Source organism: Bubalus bubalis, chromosome 15, assembly GCF_019923935.1.
Source record: "Bubalus bubalis isolate 160015118507 breed Murrah chromosome 15, NDDB_SH_1, whole genome shotgun sequence".
Lineage (NCBI taxonomy): Eukaryota > Metazoa > Chordata > Mammalia > Artiodactyla > Bovidae > Bubalus > Bubalus bubalis.
In genome coordinates, this window is record NC_059171.1 from 76,683,615 (window position 1) to 76,708,901 (window position 25,287).

A 25,287-nucleotide genomic window follows, 5' to 3' on the forward strand; every position below is an offset into this window, starting at 1 on the left:
ATGTGGGGTATTAAGTATACCATTCCATTAATCTCTGTGATAAAGATATTAGCCTCTATGGATAACTGACTTCAGCTTACTAACTTAAGCACACAGTCATTTTGGTAATAAACAGCTTTGGCTTAAAGGAAGTATCCATATGGGGGAAAAGATTTTGTTAATGTATTCACTTTAATTCTACCATGGCATGATTACATTAACACACCTAAATCACTTTATTATTGTTTATGCAGGCATAAATATATTTCACACAATTTTTAATGATGGGAAAATATTCAATATATAACATTAATTGAAAATAGAAGGATAAAATATGTAGTGTGGTCTCAGTTCTGTATAATGTAAAATTATAAATTATATACTAGAAGGAAAGTCATTAAATATTAACAGAGGCTGACTCTAAATGTGATTTTCAATTTGATTTTTAAATATTTTTACATTCATTAGCATTATTTTCAATCCCTAAAACAAATGCTTATTAATTTTATAATCAGAAGATTTCAGAATTTGTATTACATAAATATGAGATCCAGACCTTACAAACTTATATTACAAATTCTTAATAAAATATAATAATCTATATGTAAATTAGAAATATACTTATTCAATATTAAATTTTTTTGAATTAAAAGTTTTCACTGAGTGTCTATTACATGCTGGTGGTGCATGTGTGCCTGCTAAGTCGCTTCAGTTGTGTCTGGCTCTTTGCGACCCCGTGGACTGTAGCCTGCCAGGCTCCTCTGTCCATGGGATTTCCTAGGCAAGAATACTGGAGTGGGTTGCCGAGCCCTTCTCCAGGGGATCTTCCCGACCCAAGGGTTGAACCCGAATCTCTGCGGATCCTGCCTTGCATGCAGAATCTTTACCGCTGAGCCATTGGGAAAATCTACTAGTGGTGTATGCTGCTGCTGCTGCTGCTGCTAAGTTGCTTCATTTGTGTCCGACTCTGTGCGACCCCATAGACGGCAGCCCACCAGGCTCCGCCGTCCCTGGGATTCTCCAGGCAAGAACACTGGAGTGGGTTGCCATTGCTTTCCCCTTAGTGGTGTATAGTGCAGTTTAATTGGTATGAAAGAAATGATAGCAAAAATTTACCTTGTTGTTGCCTCAAGGGTCTACCCTTAAACCAGTGACTAAAAAAGACAAATTCAAGTATGAAAACATGTGAAAGTGAATCAATGCAGGATATTAGTCAGAAGTCTCCAGAGAAACAGGACCAACGGCATGTATCTATAAAGAACTCTAATACAGGTACTGGCGCACATAATCATGGAGGCTGAGAAGTTACACAATCTGCTCTTCGCAAACTGGAGACCCAGGAAAGTCGGAAGTGTAGTTTGTAGTCTTGAGAACTAGAAAGCCAATGGTGTAGATTCCAGCCTTAGTCTGCAGGTCTGAGACCCCAGGACAGCTTTGAACAGAGGAAGTTTGGTGCCAAGTCAAATAAAGAGAGAATCCTTCTTCCTTCACTTTTTTGCTCTGTTCATATCCTCAGCAGATTGGGAGATGCCCGCCAGCACCCAGGAGGGCCATCTGCTCTACTCTTTCCACCAATTCAAATGAACACCACATCCAAAAACACCTTCATTTATGCACTCAGAGTTAATGTCTTACCAAAGATCTGGGCATAGCCCACTCACAAAAAATTAACCGTTACATGTAGTAAACACAAGCTGATAATGAGAGTCACAGAATTTTTCCAAGAATACGATAAACGAAATGAGAGGTAAAGGATGATATGCATTACGTGAGTAAATAAGAGAAAGTGTGTATGTGTGTGGCTGTGCATGTCTGTGTGTGCTGGTGTGTGCTCTAGTGTGGCTGGTGGTATACACGTTGGGGTCTGTGTTCACATTCTGTGTTGGCGTGTGCTTCTGTTGGCACGTGTACACAGGTTTAGCAGGGAATTTCAACTATACCTATAGTAACAGACAGGACACTTCAGGGAGGTAGATCCTGAGGGGAACTGCACATGAAAACTTTCGAAGTTAACTTGCCCCTGAGAGTTAAACCACATGTTTAATTTTTCTCTGATCATAGCAGAGAGTTAATGTCACCGACATACACACATACACAGACATGTATACACCTATACACAGACATGTATGCACACAGTGATTGTGAGATGAGCAATATTTGACTAGTTCCCCCTTTTTATCAAGAAGCCCAAAAATAAAGAAGAGGAGTCATGCAAACATCATCCATGGGAGAAGCTTCTCCGACTCAAGGATGTGTCATTTGATCTGTCAGATTTGACACTGCAATAAAATAACAGTAAAATCTATCATTGTTTTAGCATTACAAAGACACTTTTTTTGTGCTTATTTCCTTATACATACATTACCTCATTTATTGTCACACAAACCTCCAGGGTATATGCTATTCTTATCCTGCTCCTAAGTAACAGAATGGAAGCTTAACCTAGAGGTTTGTCACCTTCTCCTTAGACACGCGTTAGCCTCCCTTAATTCAGCTTGTCCTGCTCGCACCTCATTGAACATCTTGTTTCATTCTTGGTGCTTCATCATCATCCCAACAAGACTCTAAGAAATACAGTTGTTCATTCCCCACTCACATAATGTTCTACTGCTGCACCTATGTTACCAGCCAGGATTCTAAGGAAGGAAAAAAGTTCTCCAATAAAAAGAAATAGAAGGCTTGACCTAAGAAGTCTTTGTTTCAAGACTCTCTTCTGTCACCTGCTGACTGTGAGTTCTCAAGCAAGTGGCAACGTTCTCTAAAATTTACTTCCACCAGGCTGAAAATTGGTTTGGAATATAAACTGTGTACCGATGGTAAAATGGATTATCATCAAACAAATATTCCCCCCCCGGCCCCCGCCATCCACTCCCATGTCCATGAGAGTAGGCTGTGACCCTCTGCATTAAACTTCCAGCGCTGCTGCAAGAAAAGACCAGAGACTGGGTGACTGAACATAAATTTATCTTCTCACACGTTTGGGGGCTGGAGGACCATGATCAGGTCCTGGCAGGAGTGGCTTCCAGTGGGATGACCCTCCTTGTCCAGCAGACACCCACCTTCTCACAGCATCCTCACGTGACCTCTTCCCCTGTAAGGGCACGCTCCGGGCATCTCTTCTGCTTTTTCTAAGGACATCAATCTTATTGGATTAGGGCTCACCCTTATGACCTTATTCAACCTTGGTTATGCCATTAATGGTCCTGTTTCCAAACACAGTCTCATTGAGGGGTAGAGCTTCACCATATGGATTTGAGGGGAATACAGTTCAGCCCACTCATCCCTGCCTCCCAGCTGAGGTCAGATACGGCACATACAGCGACCTCGTGGCAGGTGGAGCATACTTCCTCATCTCTCGACTGGGGCTCAGCTATGTGATTTACTTTAAATGGAATATTAACAAGGTGATACAAACAGAGACTTAAGAGTTGCTCATGTATTACATTAGAGCTTCTGCATTAGCATGAGAAGGACCTCCTCTAGCTATCTTTCTTGATCCAGAAGACTGAATAACCACAGGACAGAGGAATCCCCACCTGGCCCACTGCAGCCAGGTGTAGGGTACTCTGACTGGCCTGCAGAACTGTAAGTGTGGTGATCTGTGCTTTATGCCAAGCTTGGGGATGGTTGGAAAACAGCAATGTTGTGGTGTGGCTAAGCTACACAGCATCCATTCCCTACTCCCTCATCCATTAATTCAGCAACAACCTGCTGAACATGCTGCCATGTTCTACTTAGACCAACAGCATCAGACGGGTTCAGAAAACTGGCCAAGTTCAGCCAGCTGGTAGATTATGGAAACATATTTGGGAGACTAACCCTTGCCAGAGTTAATCACCAACCTGGAGCAGCTGCTCTCAACTCACTCAGAAAGAAAGAGATGTACTCCTGGCTGAACAGGTAAAAGTGACAATTTACTCACTAAATAAAACCACATACTAAAGTTAAAAGAAATTAAAAGACGCTCCTTGGAAGGAAAACTATGCCGAACTTAGACAGCATATTAAAAAGCAGAGACATTACTTTCCAACAAATGTCCATCTAGTCAAAGCTATGGCTTTCCCGGTAATCATGTATGGATGTGAGAGTTGGACCATAAAGAAGGCCAAACACCCAAGAATTGATGCTTTTGAACTGTGGTGTTGGAGAAGACTCTTGAGAGTCCCTTGCACTGTGAGGAGATCAAAACAGTTAATCCTCAAGGAAATCAGTCCTGAATATTCATTAGAAGGACTGATGCTGAAACTGAAGCTCCAATACTTTGGCCACCTGATGCAAAGAACTGACTTATTGGAAAAGACCCTGACGCTGGGAAAGATTGAAGGCAGGAAGATAAGGGGATGGCAGAGGATGAGATGGTTGGATGGCATCCCCAACTTGATGGACATGAGTTTGAGCAAGACCCAGGAGTTGGTGTTGGGCAGGGAAGACTGGCATGCTGCAGTCCATGGAGTCGAAAAGAGTCAGATGCGACTGAGCCACTGAACTGAACTGAATTCGGGTAATGCAAAGAGCCTCTGACAGCAGCCAGACATTTTAATCTTTAGATGGAATGGCATTCCTGCTCCTGAGGATCTGAAAAGGTCCTGAATTTATTCACTTATAATAAGGTAAATGGCATCACCAATCCAATGGACATGAACTTGGGCAAACTCGGGGAGATACTGAGGGACAGATACAGAGTAGCCTGTTGTGCTGCAGTCAATCGGGTTGCAAAGAATACGAGATGACTTAGCTACTGAACAACAACAAATAAGGAAGGGTAAGACAAACAGGGACCACATTTTATTGAGAGTTCTGTGTCTCATAGGCAAGATGACTTTAAGTCAGTCTCAATATAAAAAATAAGGGGTCAAAATAAATGATCTCTGAAGGCTCTCTGGCTCTAAATTTCTAAACTCTGATGGCTCTGGCTGGTCCCTACTGCTGAGCTAATAACCCTAGGCTATATCCTCCAGGTATCTGTTTTTCATCAACATCTTGATAATCACAGGGGAAATTTTTCACTACCTGTGAGGTTTTACATTGCCTAGAAGTCCACTCTATATCTGTGTGATGTCTCGTGGTTTCCTAAGGACTTCTTGGACCCACAAAATGCCCTGTGAAGTAGAACAAGCAGAATGTTAATCTCTATTCAGTGGCTGAGCAGACAGTGTTTCTGAGTAGTTTGAAAATGGCCTGGCATTAGATAAAACATCAAGGGCACTGTTGGAGCTTGAAATCAGATTTTTTAATACAGTGGTATGCTTCTATGACCCTGCTTTGAAGGGAGCATATGTATGTTTGGGGAATCCAGTAACAGTGTCACTCTGTTTATTGTTCATTCACTGACTGACCCTTCATGAATATATTCACACCTTCAAGGAAGAATTTAAAGAATGCAAAACCCACAGGATCTGTAGCCAGTTGTCAGTATTCGCTGTATGTGGTGCCACTCCCCTCATCTGTGTAATGGGATTAATTACAGCAGGAAGAGAAGGAAAAAATTATATTCTTAATTGCATCTTTTTGGTCTGCTAAATTAATCTCAAGGCTTCCCAGGTGGTACAGTAGTAAAGAATCCAACTGCCAATGCAAGAGACACAAGAGATGTGGGTACTATCCCTGGATTGGGAAAATCCCCTGGAGGAGGAACTGGTAACTCATTCCAGTATTCTAGCCTAGGAAATCCCAGGGACAGAGGAGCCTGGTGGGCTACAATCTTCGGGGTCTCAAAGAGTTGGACACAACTGAGAGACTTCGCACACACACAAATTAATCTCCAAAAATGGGCAACTCTAATTCTGGCCTTTACAGTGAAGAGGTCAATGAATTTAGTTACCAACATCTATGGTTTCAGCTGCTTGGAGGTGGGCTATGTCCTCCCAGGCAAATTTGCAGCCAAATTTGCTCTACCTAAAATAGAGTGTAACTTGGACACGTAAATTGGCAAGGTGGGCTTAGTAGGGTAAAGTGCAGAGCCTCATCGAGAGGTCACACCCCATTACTTCTGCCAGCATCACCTTCCCCAATCCACATCTCCAGTCAGAGCCGAGGTGGGCAGTTTGTTTTACCTCACCCATCCTTTTCAGTTTTGTATTTATCTCTGAAACAGATGAGGACTAGCAGCTCTAATTTCTGGGTGTTTGTGACTTCAGCTCCGTTTATCCCCATTCCCACCCTCCAGGTTACATTATAAACATTATAAAAAGTCATATCTATTTTGCAATCCATTGTGTGTTCTTTCTACCCGTTACTAGCATACCAGGCTCATGTGCACGTGTGTGTGCATGCATGTGTGTGCATGCATGTGTGTGTGTTTGTGCTTCTCTCCTCAGTCATGTCTCACTCTTTGAGACCCAATGGACTGTAGCGCACCAGGTTCCTCTGTCCACAGGATTTCCCAGTCAAGAATACTGGCGCAGGTTGCCATTTCCTTCTCCAGGGTCTCTTTCCACCCCAGGGATGGAACCCATGTCTCCTGTACTGCAGGCAGATCCTTTACCGTTGAGCCACCAGGGAAGCCCCTTCAATTAATATAATAATATGTACATAGTTAATTAGAACCTAATTTCCTTAAAAGAAGAAATGCAAAGTTAATGTTTCAACAACTATGACTAGTCAGAGAGTCAAATTCCGAAAAGGGCTTCTGACCATCTAATTTCTAAATTTTTTTTTTCTCCTTTGCTCTGAGTCTTCTGAGAATCTTAGGGATTTCCATGTTCAAGCCTTAATTTATTTGATTCCTGTCCATTAAAATGTGTAAATAAATAATAACAAAAATCATAGCAACTGGCTTGTCTTATAAAGATATCCAGCCCTTTCTAACTTAAGCAGAAAAATTTGTATGCTTTCTGCATTAAGTTCTCATCTTTAAAATTGTTCTCACATTTATTATTCTGTGAATTAAAATGTCTATTTTTAAAAATCTCATATTTATTCCTCTGGATCTTATCACTATCTGTTCCTGCCCGCCTGATTTTCCATGGTGACTTCAACTAATTTATTTCTATCTCCTCACAGCAAATGAAATTTCCTTAACCTTTCGCTGAGACATTACAAAGGATATTACTCACGGTGCTTAATTCCTTTCCACCTTTCTGGCAATTATATGCTCAGTGAGGTGTTGTCCAAGGCTACAGAAAATTCTCCAGCTGATACATAAACCCAGCTTCATCCAGGAGAAAGAGCTCCCTGTGGTTTGCCTTATTTTCAAAATTACATCTACTGCAATATTTATTTTATTGACTGTATATTTTACACTTGTGGGTTTTACTCTTTTTAAAATCTTCTCCACTTTGATCTATGTCCCTGACTATTAATAGTAGGGGGTTTCTGAGTACAGACTATTTTGGTCTTTCTAGAGATAAGAATTCCCTGTTTATTGAATTCTTATTATCAACTAAGCACAATATTGGTGATTTGGCATTTATCATTATTCATTAATAATGCTAACTGTGAATTATGTCTCCAGGCAGACCTTGCTCTGAGCTCTAGATTTCTCTGTCTTGCTGCCTGCTTGGTCGCTCCACTTCGATGGCCAAAACTAGCTCAAAATTATCATGTCTAAATTAAAATTGTTCTTTCAGCCTGGCTTTTACCACTTATTTCCCTACATTCATCTTTTCCTATATGCATGTTTACTCCATCTCCAAGTCTTGTTATAACTTTCATAAAAGTGTGTCCAGAGTCTCATGAATTCTCACCACTTCCACCCCTGGTTCAAGCCAGGGATCTGTCCTCAACCAAAGATTTGACCCCTAAACAGAATTTCATCTTTCTCCACGTCTGGAAATAATCGTGTAATTATGACATTATTTGTGTCACAGGTTTTCAGAACCCCATCTTGCCTGTAAGGAGATTGTGCATTCAACAAATATGTAGACAGGTCTCCATCTTTGGTATTAACCACTTTATCAAGCAGCATTCTAGCAGGACACAAGCTACCCCATGTAGCTCGAGTGAAATTTTTCAGATGGAATCATTCTCAGTACCCTTTGTAGAAGAATGAAGTCTTTCTTCCTGATCTGAGTAAACTAGACATCCCTTTTATTAAAAATTTTGTAGAGAGTCCGTCTGAAAGCTGTTTCATAAAGGAACACCTACCCTCCTTAAGATTCTCCCTTGACACAGTCTATTCTTTTTCTTGCAAACCCAAAATGAAAGTAAAATTTCAGTGTCTCCAAGGAAACAATTGCAGATTTTTACTAGGTGGAGACAAAATATACATAAAAGAACTATAAAATCTTCTGAACTTTTATCCTCACAAATTGGGAAGCATGCATAAGAATAGATCCTAATTATAAAATATCAAAAGGGACAAAATCTAAGATTATATGAGATAACATTTTTATTGATGTGAGTCTGCTCAACCAAAACTTAGAATCCAACGTGTTAGCCTAGATTAAGTGGTGGTCTATAATCGAAAAGGTTCTCATGCCAGAATTTTCCTGGCACGCTGTAGAGGAAGAAATTTTCTGAAGTGAATATTGAAATGAATGCTGAATGGGATTCTAGTCTGTGATCGACTCAGTCACATCCTGAACATAGCCCTGGGAAGACCTACAGAAAATTCACTTCTCTGAGCTATTTAAAGGTTTTACTGTAGAGGAAAGCATCAGCATCTCGAAACCTGAAAACGATAGAGGGAAATTCTGCAAAGGGGTGGGGCCCTTTGATTTCAGAGAGACTTTCAGGGTCTCATAGAAGCAGGGTACAGATGCTGGTGCTGGCGGCCCATAAGCACCCAACAGAAGGTCTTCCTGTTGCTGTACAAGACTTCAGGGATGCAATGTCGCTCTCGATGTTCCCAAGAGTCAGTGTTTTGACACAGGGATCTGTGATGGTGGCTGACTGGTCCTGAATCCAAAGGCGTGGCATAGACTCCCAGCCCACTACTTGTGCCATAGAAACCACGTGTCTGATGAGCAGAAACCTGATTTGAGAAACTAAAGTGAGAATGTATGGCCTGACATGTAATTCCCACAGATAACTGTCACTGGACCAGGGCCCCTTGACTTAAGAATATATTACGTTGGAATCAGTAGATACATTTGAAGATGGGTGTTCATGGCAGCTGCATGTAATCCTACCTGAAATGTGTACCGTGAGTCTTCCTCTGTGTTTTTCCTGCAAGTACCCAAAGCCATTTAACAAGATTATTGTATCATAGAGAAACGGGTTGATCCAGATCTTCTAGGGTTCTTAGCATGAGTCAATCGGAACCCAAAGTGTCTGTATGTTAAGAAGAAGAGAAGTTGCTCAGTCGTGTCCAACTCTTTGCAACCCCAATGAACCCCACCAGGCTCCTCAGTCCATGGGATTTTTCCAGGCAAGAATACTGGAGTGGGTTGCCATTTCCTTCTCCAGGGGATCTTCCCGACCCAGGGATCAAACCTGGGTCTCCCGCGTTGTAGGCAGACGCTTTACCGTCCAAGCTACCAGGGAAGCCTGGTATGTTAAGAGTGAGAGCTTATGCTGGCCAGGCAATCCATGGAGCGAGGCCTGAGTTAGTCATGCAGTGGGTCAGAGAACCCAGGAACCCATTCTGTGGTCATATCCCTGGCTCCTCAACGTGCGGTGGGAATGAAAGTCCTTCACCACTGGCAGCATCTCTCTCTTGATTCCTTAACATGTTGAGTTAAAAGCCAAGACTAATTCTGAAGATGATGGAGGCTCACACAAACCCTATCAGGTGTTAGCATGAATTGCAGGATGTGTTCCAGATTGAGCCTTTTTGTGGAAACAAATCAAACAGCTCTGGCAGCTGATATGCAGCCACTAATTGACTGATCAAATAATTGGGTTCTCATTCCCAATTAATATATGCAGTTGGGAGTAGTCCAGTCTCAATTGGCAAAGACAGCAATACCCCTGCACAGTTTTAGAATTATGTCAATTTAACGTGCTCTTTTTAGCATAATATGCAATTTTTTCTCGTATTAATTTCTCCTGGTATATCATACTGTTACATAACATAAAGGACATTTTTCATTGGATAGGACATAGGCAAACTCTAGATGCTTTAATAGGAGACATTATGCCAGAAGGCAATGGCACCCCACTCCTGTACTCTTGCCTGGAAAATCTCATGGATGGAGGAGCCTGGAAGGCTGCAGTCCATGGGGTCACTGAGGGTTGGACACGACTGAGCAACTTCACTTTCACTTTTCACTTTCATGCGTTGGAGAAGGAAATGGCAACCCACTCCAGCCTTCTTGCCTGGAGAATCCCAGGGACGGGGAGCCTGGTGGGCTGCCGTCTACGGGGTCACACAGAGTCGGACATGACTGAAGTGACTTAGCAGTAGCAGTTAGCATGCCAGAAATATTTCAGTGATATTTATACATTAATGAAGTTTCTAGGGACCTAGCAGTCTGGATCAGATTCAGAAATACCCGCTGAAGTATGTTCCCTAGTGCCATCCACCATCGGAGAAAATAAATTATAATCTTCATTGGGAATCTTTGGATTTTAGAGACAACATGTGCATGCTGCTCTGATACATTTAGAGAATAATTTTTAAATCTGACAGTTTTTAAGTTAGTTTATTTAAGTTTGTGTTAGAAAAATTGAGAATAAAGTGCAGAAAGTTCACATATACTTCCCATCTCCCTCATATAATTGCTTCTGTTATTGACTTCAGGATTCCCTGGTGGCTCAGTGGTAAAAACTCACCTGCCAGTGCAGGAGACACAGGCTTGATCCCTGGGTCAGGAAGATTCCCTGGAGAAGTAAATGGCAACCCACTCCAGGACTCTTACCTAGAAATTCCCATGGACAGAGGAACCCAGTGGGCTACAGTCTATGAGGTCACAAAAGAGTCACACGTGCCTGAATGACTGAGTACATTATTAATATCTTGCGTTAATGTGGTACAATTCTTAAAACTGATTAATATGATACATTATTTTTTCCTAAAATCCACAGTTTACATTAGGATTTATTCTTTGTATTGTAATGTTCTGTAAGTTTTGACAAATGCAGGTATCCACAATTGCATCATTCAGAGAGTATCATTGCCCTAAAAATCTCCCATGTTCATCCCTGTTCATCCTTCTCTCCATCCAACAAGCCCTTGGCAGTCACTGATCATTTAAAATTTTTAAATTTAACTTGAGGTAAAATGCACATACATCTTTATCTCTCAACCAATTTTAGGTATAAAGTAGCATTAAGTACATTTATATTATTATGTAGTCAATCTCCAGATTTCTTTTCCTTTTCATCTTGCAAAACTGAAAGTCTATACTCATTCAAAAAAAGAAAAAAACAACATGTTCCTCCTTTCTCCCAGTGTCTTACAACCACCATTCTGCTTTCTGTTTCTATGAATCTGACTACTCTAAGCAACTCATGTAAGTGAAATAGTACAATATCTGTGTTTCTGTGACTGGCTTATTTCACAAAGCATAATATCCTCATGTTCATCCATACTGGAGCATATGTCAAAATGTCCTTCTGTATTAAGACTGAATAATATATTATTGCATGTGTATATAATTTCTTTAATTCAATCATCCATCAATGGGCACTTGGGTTGCTTCCCTTTTTTTTGGCTATTGTGAATAGTGTGACTATGGACATAGGTGTACAACTATCTCTAAGATTCTGCTGTCAACTCTTTTGTGTTTAAACCTAGAAGGGGATTCACTGGTTTCATGGAGATCCTAGTTGTAACTTTTTGAAGAAACATCATACTGTTTTCCATAGGATCACCCACAAGTCCGACAGTTTAGAGGGCTGTCATACAGGCTCTTTGTTTGATGCTTCTGCCCTGACACATGGGCCTCATGATCCAGTAGCTTCAATGGTACTGTTAAATGGTTTATCAGATATGGGTGTTCCTTGGAAGAAATAATGCTAAAGCTGAAACTCCAGTACTTTGGCCACCTCATGCGAAGAGCTGACTCATTGGAAAAGACTCTGATGCTGGGAGGGATTGGGGGCAGGAGGAAAAGGGGACGACAGAGGATGAGATGGCTGGATAGCATCACCAACTTGATGGACATGAGTCTGAGTGAACTCCGGAAGTTGGCGATGGACAGGGAGGCCTGGCGTGCTGCGATTCATGGAGTTGCAAAGAGTCGGACACGACTGAGCGACTGAATTGAACTGAACTGAACTGATCAGATATGGATGCTCCATGAAGCCTCCAGTTCTTCTAAGGTAGTCATCACAGCCTAGATGCCTATTGTTCGGGAGTAGAAACTGTTCCACTATACAGACAGTTGCCTTCCTTTGAGAATGAGCTCCTGAGGCTCTGGTGGAAATGGAGTGCCTGACCATGGGGCACCAAGAGAGTATGCTTGCTGAACTTCCCAGCATGAACTGGGTGTTCATCTCAATTTAAAAATCATAAAGATGGATACACAGATGAGCATTCCATCCATAAGCAGAAAGGATTTGTTTGAGGTCAGGCCCGAGAAGATCTGGAAATCATGGAGTAAATCGCATGAGCAGAGGACCCACATTCCCACAGTCCTTAGTCTTGCTGTTGCTCTGCTATTCTCCAGCCCACACCTGTGGCATCCTCAGGAGTTCTTCCTTTAGAGATAGGCATTTATATTCATTTGAATTGCAGCTACATTGAGTCTGCTCTAAGGATGATGTCTTTAGCAAAGTACCTCAAGTCAGAGAAGCTTAAAACAACTTTTGATGTTACTGTTATCTCTCATAGTGCTGGCAGGTTAGAGACTTCAGCTAGGCTGTTGTCCATCAGTTTCTATATTGTTTCAGTCTGGGGTTGGGCTTGTTAGGGGACTGGGTCATTCACCATCTAGTAGTTGATGCTGGTTGTTGCCGCAAAATCTGGGGCTGAAACACAAGGGGACCCTTAAGCATTTCTCACTCTCTCATGTGTCCTCCTCCATGGACTTCTCATGTGACAAGTCAAGGCACTACAGGCGTATTTCCAAAGAAAGACAGAAGTTATATCCTTTGGATGACATAACCCCAGACAATGAAGATCATCATTTCCACCACTGTCTCCTGATCAGACAAGTTACAAGCCCCCATCCAGTCTTAAAGAAGGAAACAGAGACCTAATCTCTTGATTATAATTGTGTCAGTTACATTCTAAGAAGAATTGAAGAAGATGAAGAAATATGTGTAACACACACAGACACACAGAGTCACTTCTCATTTTTTGCAATAGCTATGTCCTATATAGCTGCCCCAGACATTTGAATCATCTAATAATCAACCAGTGCTTCTAGGAAAAATACCGTTAGTTTCCTGTGAGACTCTGGTCACATGTTTTGATCAAAAGACTAACACATAATAACACTGTTCTATAATATACACGTTTCTGTTTAAAGACACTTTTTAATAGCAACTGTTGATTTACTGAAATTGGACTCAGGGCCAGCAGCACCATAGCTCATGTCTGAATGAAGCTTATTAAAAAGTGTTTTTTTGTTTGTTTGTTTTTCTCCTGTAAGGTACATAACAGTCTACTTTTTGCTTAGGAAGAGTAGACAGTACTTTAGCACTATGCTTGGGGCCCATTTAAAACAGCAAAATTACCAAGAAAAAGCACAATCATGTGAAAACCACAAGAGAACTATATAGATCACAAAAGGTATCCTTGTTTATGGCCTGGGAGCTGAAATAAAATTTTAACAAGTAGACAAATTAACAAAAATGGAATCTGAGAATACTGAGGAGGAATTCTATACGAATGTATATTTCCGTATATGTAAAATATAATATGCTGCACTTCACATGCAGGGGTGGCCCAGAAAATGAGATAAATGAAGTCTTCTTGGTGAGTGGCAGGACTTCTAGCAGCATCAAGCTACCCACTCTGCATGTAGTGAAGGACGTTCTGTGTGATCGGAAACTTGTAAAGAGTCTGATTAGATCATTGGTGGGGAGGTGGTGTGCTGCACATCTATGCTTACACACCTGTCATAATAGAGAAACAGATAGGGGAACACAACATTCCCCGAAGCTCAGCTCCACCACAGAGATCTGAACAAGCAGGTGGGGATGGTGACACCATGTGTAAACACCAGTATTTCCCCAGGTTCCCCGGCACCCACTGCAGGGCCTGTGTGCAAAGTGACCTCAGAGACACGAGAATGCTGTACATGGACTCTACAATCTAGCTGCTAATGTGTGCCCAAACCACCAATAACAGGGGCTAGAGTTGAGCCCGTGATAAAGTATTATGAGTGGATTAACCGACCCAGCGCCTGGAGACAGGTTGATGACACTGGTCCCCCTTCCGTCTCGGAGTGATCCATCCCAGGAACAGATGCGCTGGATATCTGTATTCTGGATGTGGATGTGCTTTTCCTGCACTCAGATCCTTTGCCGTCATCACTACTGAAGGAAAGCCTTGTGTGTGCATGCGTTAGATGCTTCAGTCCTGTCCGACTCTCTGTGACCCCATGGACAGTAGACCTCCAGGCTCCTCTGTCCATGGGATTCTCCAGGCAAGAATACTGGAGTGGGTTGCCATGCCCTCCTCCAGGGGATCTTCCCAAACCAGGGATCAAACCCAGGTCTCCTGCATTTCAGGCAGATTCTTTACCATCTGTGCCACCAGGAAAGGCCAAGGAAAGCCTTACTCACATTCATGTTCTTCCACTTAACATGGCTTCTTACCAAGGCAGACAAAGTTAGAAAATGAACTTATGCAATTATGTTTTTTTTTACTTCCTGTGTATGATTACTTACAGGAATTATTTTGTTTACATTTTGACTCCTGTGTAGAGATAAAGTAACAGTCTATTGAAATCTATTTAGATTTATCTAGAATGGATGGAATTTAAACGTTCTGTGAATTTTAACCTTGAAACTAGGCAAGCCTGTTTTTCAAGTTTCTCTCCAGGCAAGACTAGCAAACTAGTAGTAATTATTATCAAAAAGTTTTGTATTTTTATACTTAGCCCTAAATTGTCAAACTCCAAATTAACAAACCCAACACCAGCTAGACAATTTCATTGTATATTGCAGACATTATAAACTCATTATATAGTATACCAGATTCATTATATCTCTTTTTTTTAGCCAATCCTATCCTACACCCCCTAAAAATATTCAATTTGCTCTGTTCTTAGAATCAAAATCTATCCATGTTAGAAAAGAAGTTCCTCAACTTAATAAAGTATTCTACAGATTCAATGTAATTTTTACGAAAGTGTCAAGCAGTATGAAGGCTCCTCAAAAATTTAAAAACAGAACTGCCATATGATCCAGCAATCCTACTTCTGGGTATATATCCAAAGGAACTTAAAATATGCATCTTTAAGATATATTTGCACCCCATTTTAACTGTGGCATTATTTACAATGGCCAAAATATGGGAAAAAGCTTGATTGTCCATCAACAGATCCATCAACAGATGAGTGGATAGAAAATTTGTATATATATATATATATATATGATACGTGTATACATGATATATATCTATATATGCATATGTATATATGCATATACATGTGCATATTTATGTATATATGTTGAATATGTATGATAGTCATCCTTAAAAAGGAAGGCCATGCTGTCATTTACAAAACACAGATGAAACAGGAGGACATTACGTGAGACAGACCATGCAAAGAAAGACAAATACTGCATGATCTCACTAAAATGTGAAATCTAAAATAGTCAAACTCATGGTAGCCAAGAGTAGAAAGATGGTTTTCAGGAAGAGTGATGGGGAGAAGGAACAGAGGTGAGTTAGTCAAAGGTTACAAAGTTTCAGTTAAATAATATGAGATGAATGAGTTCTGGACAGCTAACAGTGTGATCACAAAACTTGACATCCCTGTATTGTATCCTGGAGCTGTGTTTAAGAGGATGGATCTTGAATTTGCTCACCACACACACACATGCACACACACAAAACTGGCAACAATGTAGAGTTGTTGAATCTGTTTTATTTAGCTAGGCTGTGGTGCTCCTTTTACAATGTACGCATATATCAAAACATGAAGTTGTACACTTTGAATATATACAATTTTTATATGCCAAACTTATCTCAAAAAAGTTGTTAAAATGTAATTACTACCTAAGTATAAAAATGTCTCTCGGTATCTATAGTCCTCTCATGCACAGTTAAACAAGCACTGTTGGATACTTAACTCTGTAGTGTTGCTTTGATCTTTCAGCAGGCCTGTTTACTGCCTTGATAGTGCTCCCTTTTATAACACAAATCATTCTCTGGCTCTGCGTAGACATTACATTAAACCTCTTACCTCTAACAGCAAGCTGTCACCATCTCTACTACATAGCACTTAAAAACAAGGTAAGCTCTACAAGTCATCTGATTTTACTTTGCACAACATTAAAATTGCCTACCTTTAGACACAAAGAAGATTAAGTTTACATATTTGTCAAGTTTTGTGATATAGTTGAGAAAAATTAAATTTAATGTTTCTCTTAGCACATAGGTAGAAAGCACTGCTTTAAGAAATATATTCAACAACTTATTAGTTATTTTTCTGAGTCTTTTTTTTTTTCATTTATCTTCCTTGAGCATGTAAATAAGCTTAGAAGATAGAGTATATCTTTTTTGTGAAAAGTGAAATGAACGTATTAGTCGCTCAATCGTGTCTGACTCTTTGACACCCCATAGTGTGTAGCAAGCCAGGCTCCTCTGTCCATGGAATTCTCCAGGCAAGAGTACTGGAGTGGATAGCCATTCCCTTCTCCAGAGGACCTTCCTGATACTGGGATTGAACAGGGGTCTCCTGCACTGTAGGCAGATTCTTTCCTATCTGAGCCACCATGGAAACCCTTTTTTGTAATCAAGTTTAATAAAATTAAAGTGGCAAATCTGTACTATGTAAGTGTCCTGAATTACAAAGAAAGACAGCTGGAATCAGGTCCCACATTAGCTGTTTGGTCTCCATGCACTCCATTCATAAGCTCGTTCCTATTTCTTTACTGACAAAATGAATTAAACAGGCTGAATTAAAAAGATCCTCCCAGCAGATCTAGAGGAAGTTGAGAAAGCCATCTAAAATGTAGGCTTAATAGCTTCAGTCAGGACTAGCTTGGGAGAGAGATGGCAGGCAAGTAACTTCATCAGTTTGGAAAACTAGTCATAGGGTAAAGGATGAAGAGGAACAGTTATAGTCGAAGAAGCCCATAGCACTATGATTTGACATATTAGGAATGGGGAGGACAAATATTCAATATTCAATTATAAACAGTAACCAGAACACCATATTTTAGGATGCTTAGCCACCAAGTGTGGAGAAGGCAATGGAAACCCACTCCAGTACTCTTGCCTGGAAAATCCCACAGACGGAGGAGCCTGGTGGGCTTCAGTCCATGGGGTCGTGAAGAGTCAGACACGACTGAGCGACTTGCCTTTCACTTTTCACTTTCATGCATTGGAGAAGGAAATGGCAACCCACTCCAGTGTTCTTGCCTGGAGAATCCCAGGGATGGCAGAGCCTGGTGGGCTGCCATCTACGGGTCACACAGAGTCACACACGGCTGAAGTGACTTAGCAGCAGCCACCTAATGTACAAAGGACAAAATTGGGCATTTTCCAAATTTCCATGTAAGATTTATAATTCTATACATAAATTTCCCTTGAAAGCTGATATACATAGTTGACAAAAGTGAGTAACAACCCCAGGTTTGAGACCCTTGTTAATAGTTTGCATGAATCACATCCATCTCATAAAGTCATAACACAGTTGTTATGATATTAATATAGAAATTCTTTAATTTCTGCTCCACTTAATTTGCATATGTAATTGACAGCTCATTAGAAATGATAAAAGCATAATTATGAAAACAAATCTAGAAGAAAGGGCAAAGTCTTGATTGGTAAAGTATTACTAAAAGTATATTTTGTTCCATACTGTGGACTTGGTATTATGGACATTAACTACTTATTTTCCTCCAAGATCCCCACTCTTAGACATCAGAAAATGAGATGCAAACACATATAAGAAAAATGCTAAGCAGTGTATCCATGGCCAAGCTCAAAGTCAAACCTTCAATTTAAATTTACCACCATTTCATCAATTCTAGGATATGGTAATTCTGGTATATTTGGCTAGAAAACCACAACTTCAGTTCAACAGTAAATCGTGTTGAATTTTCTTGTAAAGATTAAAGGTGTCTACTAACTCCAAAGGTTCAGTAGCTGTTCTATGAAACTAAGGTATCTCTGTTGACTCTAAAATGTATATTATACTTTGGATCAACTTATGTACTGATGCATTCATTCATTTAATTTATATTTGTGAAATGCCTGACACTCTAAATCCTGAAACAACTCAAAAGAAAAAATAAGTTTGATACATTTAGGGCTGCCTCACTAATAAATAAGTAGCTCCTAAAACAAAAAAGAAGACCAACCACCAGATAGAAAAGTGAGTTCATGGAAGAATAAGTAAATTCCCCATTGTATGCAGAAAACTTTTTTTTTCTAATATTAATAAAATGTAAATTAAAAGCACACTGAGAGACAGAGGTTTTCCAACAGTTATATATGGGTGTGAGAGTTGGACGGTAAAGAAGATTGAACACCAGAGAATTGATGCTTTTGAATTGTGGTGCTGGAGAAGACTCTTGAGAGTCACTTGGAATGAAAGGAGATCAAACCAGTCAATCCTAAAGCAAATCAACCCTGAATATTCATTGGAAGGACTGATGTTAAAGCTGAAGCCCCAATACTTTGGTCACCTAATGCAAAGAGCTGACTCATTGGAAAAGGCCCTGATGCTGGGAAAGATTGAAGGCAGGAGGAGAAGCGGGCAACAGAGGATGAGATGGCATCACCGACTTGACGGACATGAGTTTGAGCAAACTCCAGGAAATAGTGACGGACCAGGAATCCTGGTGAGCACAGTCCATGGGGTTGCAAAGAGTCAGACACGACTTAGTGATTGAACAACAACAAAAGGTGAAGTATCTTTTAGTAGATTAATTATAACAGCTAATAACTAAAATAACAAATAATAGCAGAAACTAGAGGTGGCTTTTAACTTGGAAAGAGGGACAGGTGTTTTTTATAACTTTGGATTGACAGTAGTCTATATTGAGGGCATGAGGGCTATCTAGAACTTGGAAAGAAATCTGAAGTCTTTCTTTTTATAAACCCTAGAGGACAGGGTTCTAGACAGCTAGATGGCCAGAAATGTGTGCAAATATGGCAGAAAGGAGACTTAGAGGGATAATGCTTTAAATTCTGTACACAGACTCTCCAAATCTTCTGCTGACTTTTTCACTACTCATGTGTTTGACAGACTCCAAGCATCCCAGCTAAAGTTACATATTTCCAGCCATGGGTCACTGTAGTAGCAGAGAAATTGGAATTTGAGTTTCATCTAATTAGCTGACTGCTAAAGAAAGAAACAAATCAAACCAAAACCAAAAAGTAATACTGTTGAAATGAAACTAAAGGAAATCTCTAAAATAGATGTATCATTCACAAAGTCCAGGATACAATTTAAAATTATCCAAATTATTAGCAATATTTAAAAAACAAACAACAACCAAATATACTTGACACTGACATAAGTGACAAGATAAGCAATAAAGATCAACCCTGAAATGACTTGGAGGAGGAATTAGCAAATGATGATTTTAAAACAACCATTGCAACTATGCTCAAGAATAATAAAAATATGTGGTAAATATTAAAGATATAAGATATAAAAGATATAAAAATATAAGAATAAATATTAGCATAAAAATGAAAACTATAAAACTAACTAAATGGGATTTTAAAATAAAAATGCAATATCTGAAATTCTAAAGATAGAAGAAAAACATACATAATTTCATGTGATTACCAACAGATTGAACATGTAAGAAGAAACAGCAAATTTGAAGATAGATCAGTTATTCAATTTGAAGAATTAAGAACAAATATAAAATTTTTTAAAGCCTCAGTTATGTGTAGAACAATATGAAAAGTCTAGCAGACATGCAATTGGAGGCCCAGAAAGGAGTTAAGAGAAACGGGTAAGAGAAAATATCTTTGAAAAACTAGCGCTCTCAAATTTCCTCAATAATAATTAGCAAAATGTATAAATTGAAAAAGTCAAACAGTGTAGTGTACCCTAAGGAAGTTACATTCAAAGCTAGAATAACATAGTCAGATTGTTAGAAACCAGAGTTAAATTTTAAAGAATTCAAGAGAAAAGCGGATCTTCTCATAAGGAAGAACAGTGATGTGACAGTGTTCCAACTTCTCAACCCAAGGAGACTAGAAGAGATCGAAAGAACCAGTCTAAATGTCAAATGAAAAAAATTCTCTCGATGAAAAATAAATGTTATGTCAATATTCTTTAAGAGTAAAGGTGAGATAAAGACATTACTGATAAGTGAAAAACCAGGATGTTTGCTAATAACATACCTACCTAAACTATTTGAAATACTAAAAGTTTTTCTGGCTGATGACAGATGATACCAGAGAGATCTCAGAGTGTCAGAAGGGATCCAGAGTCTTAGAAAGAGTATACTGGTGTACAGGTGAATATATTTGTGTTCTTTTTTGTCTTTAAGAATACATAAAAAGTTGAAAACAAAAGAATGACATTGTCTTGTGAATTTCTATTGTACATCAGTGTAATTTAGGCCCAACTTTAGTATAAAGGAGAAAGAGGGTGGTAAATCAACCTTTTAATGACCTGGTTCTCATACTTTACGTGTAGTGCTTAAATACTAGCTCTGATATTGTGTTTCCTTGGAAAACCACTGAAAGTGCAAAGAGTCATAGCTAAAAGGATAACTAGTAAATTTTTTTTACATTGTAAAGCAATATTAAAACAATTACAAAATTTTAAAAGGAAAAATACAGAAATCTCCCTCCCACCCCAAATATTTGGCAATTTAACATGCTTTTTAAAAAAAAAAAAATAAATAAACCATGGATCAAAGAGAAAATAGCAATGACAAATTTAAAGTGTTTAAAATGTAGTGATAATAAAACTAAAACATCAACATTTGTAGAACATGGATAAATCACTACTCAGTGGGAAATATGATTTTTAATGGCAATATTACGAGAAACAAACTATAAAAATAATGACCTCTTCAAGGTCTTCAAAAAATAATTCCTCTTCAAGAGTCTAGATAAAAATGAACAAAGTAAAAAAAAATGGAAGAAAGGAAGTAATAACTACAGGTTCAGAAACAAATGACAAAGAGCTTCAGTAACAAAGAAATTTAAGAATGCTAAATTTTGAAAATTGATTTTTTAAAATTAAAAACCATCTCAAACAAAAACCTCCAAGTCCATGGTTCCTCTAGTGGCTACTTTCAAATGAAATTAAAAGAAAGTGTCCACAAATTCTCTTAAAAAATAATAGAGAAGATGACATTTAACATCCTGTTTTGCATCTTGTTTTGCATTTAAGTCTTTTACCAAAACTCAGCAAATAACACACATGCACACACACAGACATTTATAAACCAGTATCCTTCATGAATATATGCACAAGAATTCTTAACAACATATTAGCAAGTCAAGTCTTGGTCTATATACTTGCCACTGAAGATATAAAAGCCTCTCCATATTCAGAAAATTGGGAATTAAAGGGAGAACATTAAACATTTATCCTACTTTCCTTTGATTAATGCATTTCAGTGAAGTAGCTCCAGTTGATGAGGGTTAGTTCTTTATACAATGATTACAGGTAATATAAGAGAGAGAATTATAGACTTAGAAAAATCACCTTATTGACATTTTGCCTTCCAGGCAACACATATCAGTGAATGAAACCACTAGATGAAATATTAATTTAAAAAAAAAGTATATCTACTCAATTCATTTATCTGTCAGTCACTCTCTGAGATTCTGAGACCCCCTAATAAATAATAAAGTGGGATGGCAAAATATTTTATGACTTCTGTTTGAATATAGCATACAATACAATATTCTTGCCAAAAAAGGCAAATTCAAATCAAATCAACAAGTAGTGCAAATTTTCTTTTTTCAAAAAAAAAACAAAAAACAAAAAACAAACCAGCACAGAGGTTAAGTTAAACATCAGTTTGAAATAGTACACATACCAATATAGACTATGGCACAGTCCAGCTGTCAAAATGTAGTTTTTTCTAAAAGCAATTCAGTGATTAAAATAAGTAGATGAAAACTTGTGAGAGAGGCTAGTAATAAAAGAGGCAATATTTATTTTTTAAAATGTAGTAAATAGAACTTTTTGAATCCTAATTGTGTGAAAAACACATTTTACACTATTGGGAAAATTTTAATATAGCCCAGACATTAGATACTCAATGTTAGAAATCTTAGAGATTTGTGATAAAACACAAATGAGTAAAATCACACAATATCTGTCCCTTTATTTATAATAAGTGCGTGCATGTGTGCTCAGTCATGCTGGACTGTTCACGATCCCAAGGACTGTAACCTGCCAGGTTCCTCTGTTCATGAGATTTCCCAGGCGAGAGTACTGGAGTGGGTAGCCATTCCCTTCTCCAGAGTGTCTTCACAACCTAGGAATCGAACCCCTGTCTGCTGCCTTACAGGCAGATTCTTTACTCTCTAAGCCACCAGGGAAGCCCTTCTTTATAATACAACAGAATGTAAAAAAATTAAAGTAAGATAAGAAATTTAAGAAGCAAATGTACCAAAATCTTGATAATTTCTAGGTCTGGTTAAAAATTATACAGAGGTGAATTAATATATTCCTTCCCAAATACATTTGTTTGTAAATGCTTAAAACTGCTCCTAATTGAAAAATATATTCACCAACACATACATATATACACACACAGACTCACTTCTATAATTTACAGACTCTTCTATATGCATATCAAGTCAAAAATAATTTGACATTGATTTTCACATATTGGAAAAGTTGCCATCTTTAATTTTCTCCACCAACAATTAGGCAAAAATTGTTTTAAAAAAAAAACGTTTAAAAAGTTCCTCAAACTGTATATTTTTATAGTTTTGTTCATTAAATTGAGAACATTTTTATTAAGCAAATGTTAAAATAAATTTTGAATTGAAAGATGAGCACAATTAGAAAAGAACCCCCTCCAAGTTTTGTTTTGGTTCTGACTCTGTCCATGGTAACAAGCAGACTTAGTATCAACTTCCAAGAGTGTCAGCTTTTATCTGTCGAATGGGTTACTAATTATTTGCTTTATAATTCACAAACGTCTAATGTGAATCAGAGGAGCTGATGCAATTAAAATGCTTCCCTAGCCCATTCATCAAATGGTGTAAGTGACTGTGCCTCCACCCTCATTTAGAAACCCTTCACTCTGGGCACGTGGAATTTATTTGTACCATCTTCTGTGTCTTGGTGACACGGTCATTTACCCACTCCTAGTCACCCACCTTCACGCTCAGAAGGGTTTAGAAGCCGGCTCGCAGATTCTGACGCCACCACACATTGCGCCATCTTCTGTCTTTGCTCAGACCTCTGGGTAAGAAAAGGAGGAGAAAACAGCAGCGACAACCAAAACCTCCCCCAGAAGACGCCGAGGCGCTGGGGTGGGACCGAGCGGGAACCCGTGGCTACTCGCTAGGGCTGGAGGATCAAGGAGACGGATCCTGACGCTGGAGGCCAGAGAGGACTGGCGTCAGGAGCGTCCCTGCCAGGCGGACTCTCTGAACAGAGTTGCAGAAGGATGTCGCTGTTGGCAGAGGATGTGTGCACGTGAGGAGGCACCAGAAACACCCCAGCCTCCCAGGGACTCCACCCAAACAGAAACCAGAGAACAGAGAGTCCACAGGAGGCGAATGAGGATGGGGAAGCAAACTGAGAATTACTGCAGCACTTGCTTCCTCATAATTTTGACAGAATGACACTCTGTCCAACGTAGATCCTTCGTGTTCATAAGCACAGAATATAGTTTTGTGGTTTTTGTTTTTTTTTTCCCTCCTTCTCGCTCTCTGTCATTGTCTCTATCAATCCTATGGAAATAAACCAATAAAAAATTATTCTACAGGAAATTCCTTACTTTCACTACATATGTCAAGATCACAGGGCGAGTTCTTGCCTCCTTTACTGCTCTGTCCCAAATAATCAAAGACACGTATGATTGGATTCATAAATATTTGCTGAACAACGAATGAATGGGATATATATTTTGTATATGAAACTTAAAGCCATTATTAGAATGATATTACTAGAAAAACATTTTGAGAGAATTGTTGTTGAACTATTTAAACTGGTTTGAGAATCTTTTAATTAAATTTAGAAAATAAATGCAATCACTTGCAAACTACACAATAGCAGTAAACCAGTAAGACTGTGAGGTAAGAAAACTGATTCCTTTGTCTGCTTCTTAAAGAATGAAAACCAAAATTCTAGCCTATGATCAATTAGATTAAAAAAAAAAAACTACTGCAAATCAATGCCAATTCCAAATAAGAGATGAATGGAGAACTCAAAATTAACAATTGAATGTGGGTACTTGCATGTAGAGGGCTTTGCAGATTTCAGGCTCAATGGTGAAGAATCCATCTGCCAATGCAGGAGACACAGGAGATGTGAGTTTGATCCCTGGGTTGGGAAGCTCTCCTGGAGGAGGAAATGGCAACCCACTCCAGTTTTCTTGCCTGGAGAAGCTCATGAACAGAGGAGCCTGGCGGGCTACAATCCATGTGGTCCCAAAGAGTCAAACACAACTGAAAAACTATGTGCATGTGTGCATGTACACACACACACACACACACACACCACACACAGTTTTGGTAAGTCAACAGAGATAATGTCAAACTCTAAGAAAAAGAGAATAAAAGCCTAGATGATGAATGTGGTTTAGTTGCTAAGTCATGTCAACTCTTGTGACACCATCGACTATAGCCTGCCAGGTTCCTCTGTCCACAGGATTCTCCAGGCTAGAATACTGGGGTGGGTTGCCATTTCCTTCTCTAGGGGATCTTCCCAATCCAGGGATTGAACCAGGCAGATTCTTTACCAACTGAGCCACCAAGGAAGATAGACAATGAATAGGTCTAGGATTAATTTCCAAAGTGTTCTTTATTAGCTTTATCTGTTTTTTGGTTATTGGCTCTCAAGATTTTTTAAATTTGTTATGTCTTGACAGAACTATGCAATCTATTTGTCAAGTAAAATAACACAAGCTGCTGTAACAAATAACACCCAAATCTTACTGGCTTCTTTCAGCATAACACAAGTTTATTTTTGCTTAGGAAGAGTCTGTTATGGACATACATGGTTGAACATATCTCCTTTGCAGCTTTCTTCTAGGTGGTAGTGATCGAGGCTCATTCTCACTTGTGGCTTGGGCAACTCAGAATCTCCTGCAGCCAGCTGTATGGACATGGTGAGGGACAGAGAGGACAGACAGTCTCATACAACAATTCAGCAGGCAGGCATGAAAGTAGCAGACACCTTGCCTTAC